This window comes from Acipenser ruthenus, chromosome 10, assembly GCF_902713425.1.
Source record: "Acipenser ruthenus chromosome 10, fAciRut3.2 maternal haplotype, whole genome shotgun sequence".
Taxonomy (NCBI): domain Eukaryota; kingdom Metazoa; phylum Chordata; class Actinopteri; order Acipenseriformes; family Acipenseridae; genus Acipenser; species Acipenser ruthenus.
This window is the reverse complement of record NC_081198.1, coordinates 36205496-36221863: the sequence shown is the minus strand read 5'-3', so window position 1 is coordinate 36221863 and position 16368 is coordinate 36205496. Positions and strand designations below refer to the sequence as shown.

The 16368-nt window shown below is 37.5% G+C and overlaps 1 protein-coding gene across 1 annotated transcript in view; it reads right to left on the bottom strand.

Annotated features, from left to right (window-relative positions):
• LOC117407627 (bone morphogenetic protein receptor type-2-like) overlaps positions 1–16368 on the bottom strand; it is a 91165-nt gene that overhangs the window by 20691 nt on the left and 54106 nt on the right. The window lies entirely within an intron of this gene.

Genomic DNA, 16368 nt, shown 5'->3' with positions numbered 1-16368 from the left:
AAAAGGTTTGTAAATCTTACAGAAAGTAGACAGTTTGGCTTTATAGTGTAATCTGATTAAAGCACAAACATATTTATTTACTTTTACTTATTTTACAACAATTTTGAACTACTTGTGATCAGCAGATCAATCAGACTTTGCTAGCGGGCCGATAGCAGGCTTACACTGGCATGTTCTTGCGAATCTGCACCAATTAATGACTGCTTCAGGAGTAATGAAAGTGATGATTGGAAGCTATTCTGGAGAACAGACTTCACTGCAGATTTCCACCCCGAATTCTTTAAAGGAAATTGAGTCAGTGATCATTGAGGAGGTGTCGCATATCCTTCCAGAACAATTTAAAAACTTTGCAGTCCTGGCTGCCCTTGGCGGTATGATGTGTAGGAGACATGTTTATTTCTTCTTGTACACCCCTGTAGTGGACTGCGTTAGTGTCAGTGGCAGGACTTTGGTGTTTCAGGACATTTGGGAACCTTTCATACATCCCATCATTCTTTGGACAGAACCATTAGAGAAAACCAACACATTAAATGAAAAAAACTCACTTACTGAATAACTCATTACACAAAACAAAACAATTACTTTTAAATATTTATATAGCACTAGCAAATACAACTACAGTAAAAGCCTCTTAATGTTTATTTAAACTGAACAAAACTTTGCTACTTGTGACAATAAGCAGGGTTGACTATCAGTTCACCACTGTTTGGCATAATAAGGATACAAACACAGATGATGTGCCATTAAAACAAATATAAATGGAATACAGTACTGGGTATCGCATTCACTGCAAATCTATTTTGAATCATTACAATCAACTATACTGTACAAGTAACACATCGTAATAATTAAATATTAGGCAGCTTTAGGCTACATTGTGCCTTTTTGTCAGAACACTTCAGTACAGCAACTCACTGTACATATATGTAAACCTAAATTTTATTTTATATTGTATAACTGATTGATATTAACCGGAGTGTGATAAAAAACAAAAGAGAGGAGTGAATTGATCGACCGTAAATACAGGACTTTTCAACAGAACTCAAATGAAGGCTTGGTGTTTAGTGAAATCATCTCAAATCAATCTAGCTGGGTCTTATTTAATGTAGCTGTATATAGCCCCCCCCCCCCCCCCCCCCCCAGGCATGCTGTGTTTTTCCATGCCTATAAAAAGACAACCTGTGCCTAGTCACTTAAGAGCACAAAACAAAACAGTTTGTTCTTCCATGCTTAGTAAACAAATTAACGCAATGTGCACAGCCTCCACAACTCAAGAAACATAGTACTCAATTTATGAGTGTTTAAGCCTTTTTTTTTTTTTTTGGTTTTTTTTTTGGTTTTTTTTAAAGCCCTCTCTTATACAATGTGTGCCACTACTATGAAGAAATCTCATATTCCAAAGATCAGTAGTGGTGATTTCTAAAACCACCTCACTTCAGAAATTGAGTTTTTAGGAGTCTTTTCAGAAGCAGTCTGCCTGGTTGAAAAAGAACATCAAATCATATGAGGAAGTATGAGGGCAGCAGGGTGGAGTAGTGGTTAGGACTCTGGACCGGAGGGTTGTGGGTTCAATCCCAGGTGGGGGACACTGCTGCTGTACCCTTGAGCAAGGTACTTTACCTAGATTGCTTCAGTAAAAACCCAACTGTATAAATGGGTAATTGTATGTAAAAATAATGTGTAAAAAATAATGTAATTGTATGTAAAAATAATGTGATATCTTGTAACAATTGTAAGTCGCCCTGGATAAGGGTGTCTGCTAAGAAATAAATAAAATAATACTTGCACACTGTCAGTAACATGCAATTACGGGTTTGTTCATGTTCACATAAATACAACTGCAAGGATGCCCTAGATTGAGACTCTGGGGCCTCCAAACCTTCAATTCGCTGACTGCTGAACTGGAAGAGGACTGGAATCAAACATTGCCCACTGCTGAATTAATCAATCCACCCTCCTTCCCATATATAACTGGGTTTATTACCTAAGCACATTCCGAAAGCAACGGGCTTGCATGGCATACAATCCCATTGGATCCAACATCTCCCTCAGGACAAAAGCAGCTCAAAGGGTACAATTGTGTTACTTTTTTTTTTTATACATTTTGACCAATTTTTTTAACTTTTAAATTGCATTCCCTGCCTCACATGTACCTGCATGGACCGCTCAGAACTACATTTCCCATCATCCTCCTGTTCACATAGGTAACTGAGATAGATTTATCAGCGAGCAGGAGGATGATGGGAAATGTAGTTCTGAGAGGTCCAAACAGGTACATGGGAAGCCATCTTGAGGCAGGGAATGCAATTTAAAAGTTTAAAAAAGTGGTCAAAATGTAAAAAAAAAAAATTAAAATAATACATACACCTTACGTAGCAGTTGTAGCAACACATGGGAACATGTAACACAGTAAAATAAAAAGGTCCTTATGTACCCTTTAACTCGGTGAAGATTATCGTTGACTTCTGATGTTCAGTAGGCAACTTCACAAGGTCTTTGAAGTACACCAATGTGATCAAATCTGTCACTTCAGTGCTCAAGAAAGTTAAAGGAGAGGTGTGCGTATTGCATTTGTCGTGGTTTTGTGATGTGGTCTACTTCCACTGACTAACTTGAGACCCCCAAACCAAGACCAGTGAATTAACAGCCAACCCCACTTAGTCCCCAAATGTTTTGAATTGCTAGGGGAAGAAAGGTTGTCAGAACTCCAGTGATGGAATTTCTTATACACCACTTTGAAGGAGCACTTCACTTTAAAATGAAACTATTTCATTTAAAGCAGTCCTCTTTTCCTCAGTCATCTTCTGTTACATATACTGTGATCTTATAAGGACCTGGGTCCGCTGGAACTGCATGTCATTTAGTTAAAAGGTATTTTACTGTTAAGAACTGCCTGGGATAAAACCTTTACTGTAATGATAGTGGCAGGAAAGTTGAATTGCAGCTGAAGGAATGCTGCGAGGTTATGGGGGCCCTCCCAAGCTTTCGGGGGTCTCTTGCACAGAATTCTTGGCACTTGCCTTAACCTGACTATGACAGCAAGTGCTGTTCTACTTGTGCAACATGCTGTTAAATGGCTTCACCAGCACTCAAAATAACCAAGTGTTATTTACTTTTGAGCCAGCTCAGCGTCAGCAGTTCGGTTGTGGTCTTCTGTAACCCTTTAATGGCTCCCTGTAAGATTCTTCCACACACTGCCCTTAAATGCACCTCAGTCCTAACCCCTAACCCTCCACACTCTGCCCTGTAAATGCACCTCAGTCCTAACTCTAATCATGCCAATCATGAAGCATCACATAGACCAGCCTATTCTCACGTGGGCCTTAACCTGACTGTGAGAGCAAGCCAATCCACAGAAATATAGCCAATCCAGAATTCTCATTATTTTATTGAATAACTATTAAACTTGACTATAGGGTATTTAATTCAGAGAAGGGAAATCACAAATACAAGAATCTTAAAAAAAAAAAAGTAGACAGATTAGTATAAGAAGATGGGTGATATTTGAAATTCAATAAAATTGAGCTAATTTAAAATAACATTAACATGGGTTTCAAACTATAGCCTATGTAATCTGCTCCTTTTCACAAAGGACTGATTCTAAAGTCACATTATCTTTTTTTTTTTTTTTTTTAATCTTTCTATATCAAGAATGCTAGACATTGTGTAGGAAGTTTTAATGATTAGACCGAGATTGGACTTTCTGCTTGGCAATCTCCTGCTACTGAACAGATATCAAAGTCATTTAATATGTTAACAAAAGGAAAATAAAATCTAGTTAGAAATGGCACATTTCAATGCGCACTCGTCATTGGCTTTTTTTGGTCCTGGGCCCTATTACTCTTTTCTTCTGCGTCTTTGTGAATCCCAGGCGGGAGAGCGTCTGCATGACACCTTAGAAATCAGAGCGCTATATATCTTTAATGAAGGCGGCGATTATTCAACATAACAAAATGCGACTGGATTCATTATATTCTGACAGCTCTTTGGGTAATTGGATCGACTTTCTGAAAAGAGCTAACGTTACCAAGAGCAAAGGAAATCGCAGCTGAAGTGGAAATATTGCTGTTGTTTTAGCTCTTCTGCATGTGCACACACATGCACACACACACTGTACTGGCTGACCATTTTCAGCGCTGTGCTGGTGGTGATGACCTGCCTACCAGTGTTATTCTTTTAAGATTTACCTTAAACACTGACAGAAGATTTCATTAAAAATATTTCTGGATGTCAGAAGCTCCCCTAACTCTTGTCATTCCAGTTAAAACCAGTACAGTACTTTATTTTAATTTTAATTTAATTAATTTATTAATTTATTTATTTAGACACATTCTCATACAATGTGCACTTGAATTATCAAAGCAGTTTTTAAGAGATATCAAATTCAATTTCTTTAGTTTTGAAAAAGTGAATCAAGGCAAGAACATGTCATTTCTAGTTTATTCTAGTAGGTGTGTGTGTCTTGAAATAAGTTTGTGACAAAGTATCAAACCGTTCAGAGGTTTATGGTAGCTAGGCTAGTCAAAAACGGGTTTCTAAAGAATGTGACTTTTCAATTACTTGAATATGCACGGACGGCTCTATATGATATTGGTCAGAACAAGTGAGTGAGTGGCAGGACTAAACAGCTTGGCTTCCCTCTTTCTCTATTTTATAAGGTAACGCCCTCATTTTGTCTGCTAAAAACACAAACGTCTTTGCCACTCCCCAAACAACAAACACATCCTGTCCTTCCATTTGACAAGCACTACTTAAGCTGTGGATCATAGCACAGTACACTGTAACAAAACAGGGTGCCATCAAACACTTGGCTAGGTACAGCACACGCTGGAATTGCACCAACGTCAAATATTCAGCGCAACCCCCTAAACTAGCACCCCCTGCAATATGCTTTTCATAGGACAAGTCTACTGTGAACTGAACTGTGGCAAATGATGACCCGAGGGGCTGCTCTCGAAGAGGGGGAGCTCCTAATTGTTCATATCTGCTCTGGGAACTCGTAATTGTTTTATTGCGCCAAATGAAAAGACAACACAACACGTGAACGTCTACCTAAAGACATCTGAGGTGTGTCTCTATGCGTTCCCTTAGTTCCTGTCTGTGATAAAAACTTCCTTTTATATTACGACTTGGCCTTTCTCTGGATTTAAGACTAGCAGATGGGGGGGTTGGACAAGGACTTCAATACCTATTGTTAAAGCCTCTGTGCTGAGCACTATCCGTTTGCTTAAAGGACGGTAGAGACCACTTTATTTTAATGATCAACAAGGTGTTACCAGTCCTTTATAGTACAGTAGCACACTTGAACATTCTGTATCAAAAGTGTAATTCGCAAAGGGGGTGTATCGTTGCTGTTTATTGACCTTGGTGTTAACTCCTTTCCTAATTAACTCTGGGGCTGTTTATCTGTTAACGCAGCCTGGTGTAAACAAAGTCCTTGGCCGGCTTCACAGCTACTGAGTGGTTGTTAAGCCAGCAAGTTAACAAAAAAGATCGGCATCTTCTCATTGCCAGCAAGTGCAGAGGGAAGACATTTTAGAAGATTTCAGACCCTTAACATTTTTTGCCACAATAGAATCTGGAAAGGTTTTGGGTTTTCTGTGCCAAAGACAACAAGGCCAGCGCCGCAATATTGGGAAAGAGCCTTTTAATATCAATCAAGCAGTCAAGTGATACCGCACAGGGCTTATCCGATTCGGAAAGCAACTTCATCTACAACTTTTCATTGTTTGCCTGTAGCTTAAAATGTGCTGAAATGTTAAAAAAAAAAAAAAAAAAACTTGGCTTGCATTCTGGTTTGCAGTTTTTCTGACACACGGGGGTTCAAGGCACATAGAGAGCTCCTTGATATAAAACAAAAAAAAAAAAACACTGAAGAGAGATATATTATATTTACAGCATTTAGTAGTACTAGAATGCTTTACACAGTAGTTACAGATAGAATCATATTTTTTGGTTTTACTGTTAAATATATACATATGTATTTTTTTCAATTTTAACAGTTTTTGAAATGCCTCACTGCAGGAGTGAAGATCAGTGGACCACCTCTATTCCCACCTTCAAGAAAATCTACTCAACTCACTGATCAAAAGCCAAGGATTTTATCAAGCTTCTGAGCCCTGGAGGTGAGGGCCTAGAGACATAAACAGGAGTGCAACACTATTGCTGCAGAGGTGAAGCAGACAGCCTCATAAATAGACTTTCAAATTATGTAATCGCTGCTACATCAGATTACCAGTGCTCTGTCTTTTGTTTAATATACAGGGTGTAATGTAAACTTAGACAGCAATTTAAACAATGTTTCAAAAATTAAAAAGTCAATTTGCAGTTTCATGGAATCATTCACATTGCTGAATAATTGACAGACAAAAAAAGTCAACTTGAACTAACCAAAATGATGCAGCAAATTCCAATATTGTATCTTTCTGAAAAAAAACCAATACAGCCTCTACATTTGCCTTTATTAATATGTATTTACTTGCAAAGGCCATACATTATGTATGTCTATATCTGGAGACACAATATGGCACAATTTAATAACGGTGAATCCTTACTCAAACTATGAATATTTAAAACAAAAAAAGAGTATGTGTTTGAGCTCCATTGATGCATATTTAAATCTAAAAAAACACAGCCCATCTACAAGACTGTCATGCATTTTAAAAATGCATTTTGGTGGTGATATGAGTTACTAGGTACAGCTAACAGCTTCCGTTTTCTATTGGCTGTACAGTAACCATTACATGCAGTCCCATTCATTTAAAAGTTATAGCTTTTTAGAAACACACATACATGTACAATAAACAGAGTGAAAGTGGAGCAATTTTTATTGAACAAGGGAAAGCTGAATAAGGAAGTTGATTTAGTACAATTGATGCCCAGGATAACCCTTCCTTCACCTCTCTGCTGCTAATGGATTGCCATGGCGAGCGATTGGCTCCCTTTCTTCCACCCTATCGCTGATGGCATGTATGGTATTGGCCCTATAAGCACATCGCTGTATAACTGGACTTGATGTTGAGGTCCTTGGTTCACCAATTAAAGAACAACTTATCAAAAAGGCAAGCCGCAGTTCAAAGAAACAGCTGCAGGAAAGAACTGGAACACAAGAGGCATGCATGCAACGGTGCAGAAACTAGATAATAAAATGTTAAATACTGCCACCAATCTTGTAACATGGACACCGTTCCACCATGTTTTCATAGCCTTTAGTAAAGCTAACAGACAAGCAATAAATCACCATTTGGAGAAAACACAGGGGATTTAACAGAAGTTTTGGTGGCCATAATAGAGGGATTCTACTTGAGAACAGCATGACTTTTGAATCGCTTAATTACAATTAAAATGAAGTTCACCTTGATTTTCTATAGACCTACATTCCTCTTAAATCAGTAACATGGGCAGACATAAATGTATGGTTTGTCAAAAGTGGTAAACATATCAAAGTTAAGCTTACTTCTGTAACTGTACAGTAGATCTAATCAGTGTAGTAAGAGATATGCTGATGGGGGTGTGATCGCAAAGTCTATTACTGTATTATGCTTTAGCCCCACCTAGAAGTGTCAAAAGACGTACTTGCAGCCTGCTTTGTGGAGCCATCAGAACTCTTTTGTTTTTAAACTGTGATTGCCACACCACTCTTTTTTTCCTTTTAGGAGTAGAGACCTTGATAAATGTGGTCCCCTAACTGTTCTTAATCAAAAAGAAGAAAAAAATACCAAGTCATTTACTATGGATTGTTGCTTTTCTACAGCAGTTCTTATTATGGGGTTTTGCTTGGTGAATAAAGAAAATAAACTCGGTACTGTATGACTAACAATTAATTAAAATGACAAGAAAGGAAGGTACTTTGTTTTTAGATTGAATGTTATAAATCCAACTGTCCAACTGCATAACATGAACACAACTCAAAAACTGGACACAAATCTATTGCTAATGTGATCTTGGAGTGAAGGTTTAATTAGCGTACATAACTATTATTCTAGTTCCGTATAAAGTATATTTCATTAAAAATCGAAACTGTGAGTTCAGAATTTTTTTTTTTTTTACTTTCTTTTGCCGAAGGAAAAAAAAAAAGGTTTTTGGTCTGCTGCAAATGTTTTTTCATTTCAAGCAGAGGAGGACGGGTACGGAAGGTCACTTTGTTCCACTCAAACTGGTAAATAATTTCCAGAATTCAAATAAAACTAAAAACAACAGGAGGATTATAAAACAAATCCTAAATGAGAGGGCACACTTCAACAGCAATGTCCATAAATGGAACTCAGTTCTAGATTAGTACCGATGCGGTTTCCCTTTTCTTGTGCCTGGCCTTCTTGTACAGGATGTGGATGTGTGAGCTGAAGAGCACTGCAGGGGTTCGGAAAAGGCAATAGCCCCACATATCAGCCGAGAATTATTATTGTTAGAGGTCGACTCATTGTATTTACTTTCTCTAGATGTGAAACTTATAAACAAGTGTCATTAATGGTGAATAATGCATGGAAAACCCTAAAATGGTGGTTATTTAAAGAGAGTTTTCTATAAAACAATACAACAATAGTACACTTTAAAATGAGTTGGCTCAAAAACCTTGGCTTTGGTGGCTGTCCTCCTAGGGAAAAGGAGTGAATAAATCAAAATCAACAACCTAAGAGCTGGACGGGTATGTCTCACTTGGGCTTCAATGTTCCCTCAAAGGGGAACACAGTGACATAACATTAGTATGCATCCTGTGCAAAACAAAACACTGGGAAACGTTTAATTTTTTTCTCAACAGTGTTGCAATGTGTGCACCATTTTTGTGTTTAAAAAAAAAAAACACATTAGGCTGATGATGATGATGGTTGTTGTTGTTATTATTATTATTATTATTATTATTATTATTATTATTATTATTATTAACTGCTTAATGTAGCCGCTATTTCTCTCAAGGTTGGTTTCTATAATTGGGGTAACAATAAAAAAAATAATCTTTTCATCGGCGACTTTCTTATCTCCCTGTATTTCACCTGATTACATTTGGTAGCGTAGCTCACTTTAACACATTTAAGGAGAATCTCTGTGTTCTATCACACAGAGACTATGTATTACAGTATTCCATATTGTACACTATGGTATTTTTTTATTTAATTTGAAGACCAAGGTTGCTCAGTCATGGGGTCTGCACTGTCTTAATGACTGCAGCAGTGGAGTCTGTATGGCTGCAAACTTGATTTTTCACCAGCAGTAATATCAACATTGTTTTTATTATTGTGAAGTAAGCATGTACTGAGTGTGCCCCACTAACCTCACAATCCACAATGATTGTTTTCATGCTGAATCAGAACATTGCTGTCCACTTATCCCACTAGACCAGGGGTCAGCAATTAAATTTCATAGGTGGACCAAATAACCCGCGGGCAGACGCAGAGCGGGCCACTTACATCCCCAACCGAACCCCACCCCCCCTTCCTCCCCGCCACTGCAAGAAAGAGCTCTACAAATGTGTTGCTGTGTGGCGCATGGCATAGAGAACACATACTGAACAATTTCAGTGTATTTCGACCGATCATTCATATCATAGTCCAGGACGCACGGCACATTTTAATAACCTTTGTATGGCTGCTGCTGTATTTTTAATGCGCGTACATTAAGATGTGCCATGGACTATATGAGATTTAACTGCATTCCCGGTGGCAATGCTGCATCAATAATCTTTATCTGCATATACGACCCAATGTATTGATATCTGTTCCAAGATGGGGGAAAAAAAACGGCAAATTAAATTGTTTCATCGGCAACCGGCTCATCAATAAAAAAAAAAAAATTTAAAAGCTGCGGCCGGTTGAAAACAAATAAAAAAGGAATAAAGTAAATAGTGTGTCCTTGTAAACTCCAAATACAGATCAGTAAAAATAATATCGCATCTGTGTTGCATCTATTAAGAGATCAATTAGGTTACTTTAACATTTTTGGAGGACTGCCTCTTATCACCGTCAAGTCTGTCACACTCACACCTGATGTTTTAAAGTTGATCGCAAAAGGAAAGTGCAATTGTTCTCACTGAATTTGTTAGAACGCAATGAAGCATTTAAAATACAAATGTATGCTACTTAAATAATAAAAAAAAGTTATTCTGCATTCCTGTGTATGAGGGTTCCATACCATAGCCAGACATAAATGAAACGCAATGAACAACACGCAATTAAGAATTTAAAATAAAAATGTGGGCTACTTTTTAATTTGTTTTTATGTTATTCTTCGTGTATGAGGATTCCAATACCATAGCAAGGCATAAATGTAACGCAATGAAGAATTAAAAAAAAAAGTGTGCTACCTGTGTATGAGGGTTCCAGTACCATAGCGAGACTTAAATGTAATACAATAAGTTGTTGTATGCAAAACCTGACATACAAATGTATTGTTTAGTCCACAGTCAGCAAGCACTTTGGAATCAATATTGCAAAACACTTCATTTTCTGCTTAGTGGCAAGAAATATATTGTAGCAGCCGGCTATGTGCGGGGGTTCTGGCGTTCAATGAAGAGACAGACAACAGGGTGCAACGAAAGCAGTAAAACTGTTTTTTTATTTTTATCAAATTGTTTTCGTGCTGTTTTATTCAGAGCCTCTCTCTCTCTTTCCCTGCTCAATTCCCTTAATTGGCACACAGCATGCCCTTTTATGGACGCTGACTCCACCCACTGATCAACGATTGGCCCATCGATATACACTCGCATTCATACAAACACACGCAGAACTGACATGCAGGCAGGCTGCTAGAGAGAAAGATTAGCCGGCGAAACAGACTCACATCACACCCAGTAACATCAGTGGACAACACAGAAAACATTATGTGTACAGTATACAGTTCGTTGTGTTTGCCCCGCTGCTACCACATATGAAGATCACATGGGGGATCCCCAATGACAGCCCCCTTGCGGCAACATTACAATAAAGTTCTGCTGTTGCTCCGCCCTTGATACAGCCCTGCCAAGGAGGCTTCCGCAGACCAGACGACACACGTCCGCGGGCCGCCATTTGCCAAACACTGCACTAGACCGAGGAAAGAGTGTCCCATGGGTGTTTTTTAAAAGCATGAGTCAATAATGGAAAAGAGATTTGACCAGACAGCACTACAACAAAAAGCTCTTGGTTTTATTTTGTATTATGTTTACAAAGATGTACTTAATATGGATGGTTCTCTATGCCAAATTTACTCAACTTCACCACCCACTTCACATATTTACTCCAGTCTTTACAAAACTATCAACTATCGATATTTGCATCCATACTGTATCCAGGTACTGAAATGTGTCTTTCAGATTCATAGCAGATATGCATGTGGCGTAGATGGAATGTCAGCTGTTTCTGGCACATGAATGCTATCATTAACTCCAGCAGCTTTGTTCTCCTATTTGAAAGAGCTATGAAACTACAAACCAGTACAGAGTTAATGGTGCTTTTAAAATGTTCATTTTACTGCTCATGAAAAGTGAGGGACAATGACTCTGGCTATTGTTAGGCACTTCACAAAATGAACATACAATTGGGCATGTTAATGATTAAAGGGTTATTTAACACCATCTACATTTTTTTAATGTTTATTTTCTAACCTGTTTAATATGATTCTCTATATTGTTTCTACTTATTTCATGATTTACTGGGCTTACAAATGAATGTCTCTACAATATGCAAACTAACATACATAAATAAATAAAATTCACATTAAAAAAAATAAAATAACATAAAAAATCACAGTTTCAAAAAAAGGTTACCACAGTAAATACAGTAGGTGTACTAGCAGCACTTGTCCAAAAGGAGTCGTACATGAGCAAGGAATGAATGCATACATGAAAAAAGTCAGGAATATAAAAATAGCATTTGAAAAACAACTATAAATTAAAAACAGACTGAATGCAAGCAAAAAAAAAAAAGAAAAAAAAAGGGTTTCCTACCTGGTCTTGATTTTCAACTCCAGTCAATTTAATCTGAGACCCCAGATAGTGGGAAATTAAATCTGGAAGTAACGTCTGGATGACGCTTATCTGCAGACTGCAGTAGCACAAAGCTCTCAGCGCAAAGACATGATAAAGAAAGCTACTCTGTTAGGTTTGATATACAGCCAGTACAAACTGCAGAGCTAGCTAGCCTGCCAGCAAATCATACACATTATTTGTGGGGTTTCCACACAAAAAAGAAATGGAAAGTGAACAGACCATGTATCACCTGATTGTTTGCACTGCCATTGTTGGAAAATAAAATACCTTGGTATGTGCATATTGTTGTACTACCTTTAATGTATTTTAGAATGGCCGGAAATCTCCAAAGCGAAGTTCTGTAATCTCTGATAATGTGCCTGAGACCTTATAAACTGCGGAACAGGAAAATAAAGGGGAAATAACTTCCTTCTTTATTAAATGGAATTACTTTCCCCAGCCGAGGAATGCAAATCGGTCCTATTAGCTGAAGTGGACAAAGGGGGTTGCTCATTTCCTTAAATCAGTGACTTACGTCAGTGAACTGTTTTTTGCAGGAAAGCCTTTTAAGCTAGCCAATGTTTATGATACTAACGTTATAAGTTAATGTTAACAGCCTTTTATAAGTATAATAAGTGCAACGTGATGTGTACAGTATAAATTAGGGCTTTTCATTTCTGGTTTTTATTTTTGGTCACGTGATATCCCTTTAAAATGATATTGAGCCGACTGTTTCTTAATTAAACACTTGGTAACTTGGATGATTCAGTTTCATTGATAATGTAAAAAAAAGAAAAAGCAGCTCTTTATTTTTAATTCAAACTGAACACAAAAAGAGAGTTCAGATAAATTGCTTTTCCCAGATTTAAAATCTTACTGACATGTTGCAAAAGTGTCATAACCTGCAAATACTGGTAATAGTTTCCTATTAATTAAGATTTAATTAAATTAATTTAACTTCACTCACTGTTTGCGTTCAGTTTGAATTCAAAATAAGGAACTGCCTTTTTTAATTTATATTATCAATGAAACAGAATCATAGTCTCAATCAAGTTACGGGAGAAAAAACTGAAGTGAACTTTTCCAAGAGTTAAAAATAAAAAACTAAAACTAAGAGACCCAAGGATAATATAGAAATTATATTAATGAAAAGTATTACAATGAAATGTAATAATTAGTGCATACTGTTATGCAGAGTTTTTCACAAAAAAAAACCCCAAAAAACAATTATTTTGCTGGGTTATTGGTAAACTCATGGTAAAAGATAATTCTGTTTAACGTCACCAGTTTTGCTCAACCTATTTGAGGCAACATTCAAATGTTTTGACTGCAAGTTCAGAGAAAAGGCTCCAACTTAATATTTCACTTATAAAATACACAAATATTAAAAAGAAAGAAAGAAAGAAAGAAAGAAAGAAACATACACAAGAACTTCTGGCGTTTTATTGTTACATTAGGTGTGTTCCTGCAAACAGTGAGAGTGCTATTAAAAATCAAAAGCACAATAAAATAAATTTATTTTGTGTAAAGGCTATGCTACACAGATTACAGCATGCTCCAAATAGCATCTCTTCAGAGGAGAAATTAATTAGTTCAGTCAAAGGAAAGCCTGTATATTCTGAACTCTGAATTCATGCTGAGAGATTGATACCAGTTATGGCTAGAAGGAATTTTTCCTTCACTCAGATAAACTTGTTTTCTACTGGAATGGAAAGACAATGCAGTGTCAAGCAGAAAAATCACCATATCAAATAAAATCAAATAAAATCAAATAAAGTGGCTGCAGCTCCCCTGTGAGCAGCACATGCAGAGGACAATTCCTGGCCATTAGTAGGCTGGATGGCAGCTAATGACTCGTGCTAACTTGAAGGTTTGCCCTTGGCTGCCTTCAGTAGCATGACCCATTCACCTTGTTACAATAGAACGTGACCCCCAGCACGCAGTCTGGAAATCAGGAAATGTGCCCTATCTCTAGTTAGGATCCCTGGCAGACAGTCAGAAATCTGAGACTCCTTATGCACGAGGTCAATAAGGCAGTGCTCTGAATGCTGCATCTGTCCTGGTCTAGACTAAACATTTTACAACTAACTATACATTATCAACTGCTCCCCAAAGAGTATAGCTTCTTGTTTGAGGGAGGATTTTTTACTATGCATTATTTTCTTACAGTATTATTTTTCTTCCATTCTATAGTATAATTTCACAATTACGCCTTATAGTGCTCTTGAATGTAGAAATTGGATCTTATTATTACTTTTATCTGAAGCAGACAGCATGGTTACTTTTATTTGTAATGTAATGTAGAGCTCTCAGGGTCAAATGGCCACATATACATAGGAACATAAGAAAGGTTACAAATGAGAGGAGGTCATTTGGCCCACCTTGCTCATTTTGTTGTTAGTAGCTTATTGATCCCAGAATCTCATCAACCAGTTTCTTGAAGGATCCCTGGGTGTCACCTTCAACAACATTACTGGGGAGTTGGTTCCAGACTCCCACAATTCTCTGTGTAAAAAAGGGCCTCCTATTTTCTGTTCTGAATGCCCCTTTATCTAATCTCCATTTGTGACCCCTGGTCCTTGTTTCAGGTCGAGGACCTAATACTGATCCCTGTGGTACTCCACTGGTTGCCTCACTCCATTTTGAGTATGTACTATACAGAATATGGAACAGGATCATTAAAAGTATTCACGCTACCCCATTCAATACAAACAGTTATAAACAAGCTCATTCCTTCTGAAAACTGGAGAGGAGGGTGGGGAGAGGGATTGATTGAGGTAGCTCATTCCTTCTGAAAACTGGAGAGGAGGGTGGGGTGAGGGGAGACCCGCTCCATTGTCCCGACAGACACACAACAGATTAGCAGGGAGGACCCTCTGCGGACAGGCTGAGTGTCAATCTTTTTAGGCACTGCAGTGCAAATGCACATCCTGGATTTACTTTACCACGCCAGATTGAAGTTGCTGGTTTTGGGTAGTGGCTGAATGGAAAGCTGATTAGGTCCCCACAAGTTTTAAAATAACAACAAGCTTGTCATTTGTTCAACAACAACCCTCTCCTATTCTCATTCTATATATATATATATATATATATATATATATATATACACAGTGCCTTGCAAAAGTATTCAGACCCCTGACCAATTCTCTCATATTACTGAATTACAAATGGTACATTGAAATTTCGTTCTGTTTGATATTTTATTTTAAAACAATGAAACTCAAAATCAATTATTGTAAAGTGACATTGGTTTTATGTTGGGAAATATTTTTAAGAAAAATAAAAAACTGAAATATCTTGTTTGCATAAGCATTCAACCCCTGTGCTGTGGAATATATATATATAGTGCATTTTTGTGTTTTACAGTACAGTATACTGCACATTGCCTATTATAGAAGAAAAGTAGCCTATATGTTGATATATTTCAAAAAATTAATAAATGTGAAGCGGTTAAGAGCAAATTAACAGCTGATATATTTAAAAACATATTAGCACGTATTTTACCATTATCTGGCTCCTTGGGGCTGCAAACTGTGTTTAGTGTGCTGTACATTAGAAACGTAAACTTTTGGTATTGGTATAGTGAACAATGAAAAACCTATTTTTTTTTTTCCTGTGCAAGACAATTATCTGTGTTGCACACACAATACCTGGAAATATTTCTATGTTTGAAAAATATTTTAAAATGTATAAGCAAATGCTATCTGAAGTACTGTAGCATACTACATTTCTAGAGCTTGCTTTGTGAGATACAGTATGTTATTTACAGCACACTACTACAGATACACAGGGCAAAAAATAACCAAAAATACCTCCCTTGGGCCTAGGGCAATTATATCCTGCAAAGGGCCCTGGAACTGCTAAAGCCAGCACTAAGTGATTCTCAAGGACATCCAGCAGTGTACTAACACTGACTAATCAGTTAATCAATGAATGAGTACAGTACAGTATCAGAGTGATTCAGCACTAGTATGACCCCTCACCCCCTCTCCAGCAAGAGAGATAGAACAGGACAGCCAACGAATGGTCCCTCCCCATGGCTGTGCTGTTAAACCCAACCGTCCCCACAAACCTCAAAATTACACCTGGGCTGTGTCAACCCCAGCTGGGGACCCAACCCATGACCTCCCAGTTCAGAAACTCTTACACTAAACCCCAGGCAACCCAGCTCAGATGACAATGTCCAACCAATAGAAATACTGTTTAACTGATATTTTACTGTCCCTGTTAATTCAAGTATCAGTTCATGTTGCATACTTTCTTTCTTTTTGTCAGTTTGTTTTTTTTAAATATTATTAAACGTTATTCGCAGGGATAGAAATAAGACTCCTACTACATAGTTTCACCCATTGCAGGTTTTACTACGAGCTTGATTAGCCACAGTGTATAGGTAACAAGCTCATGTGTGCCTGATTAAACTCATAGTAAAA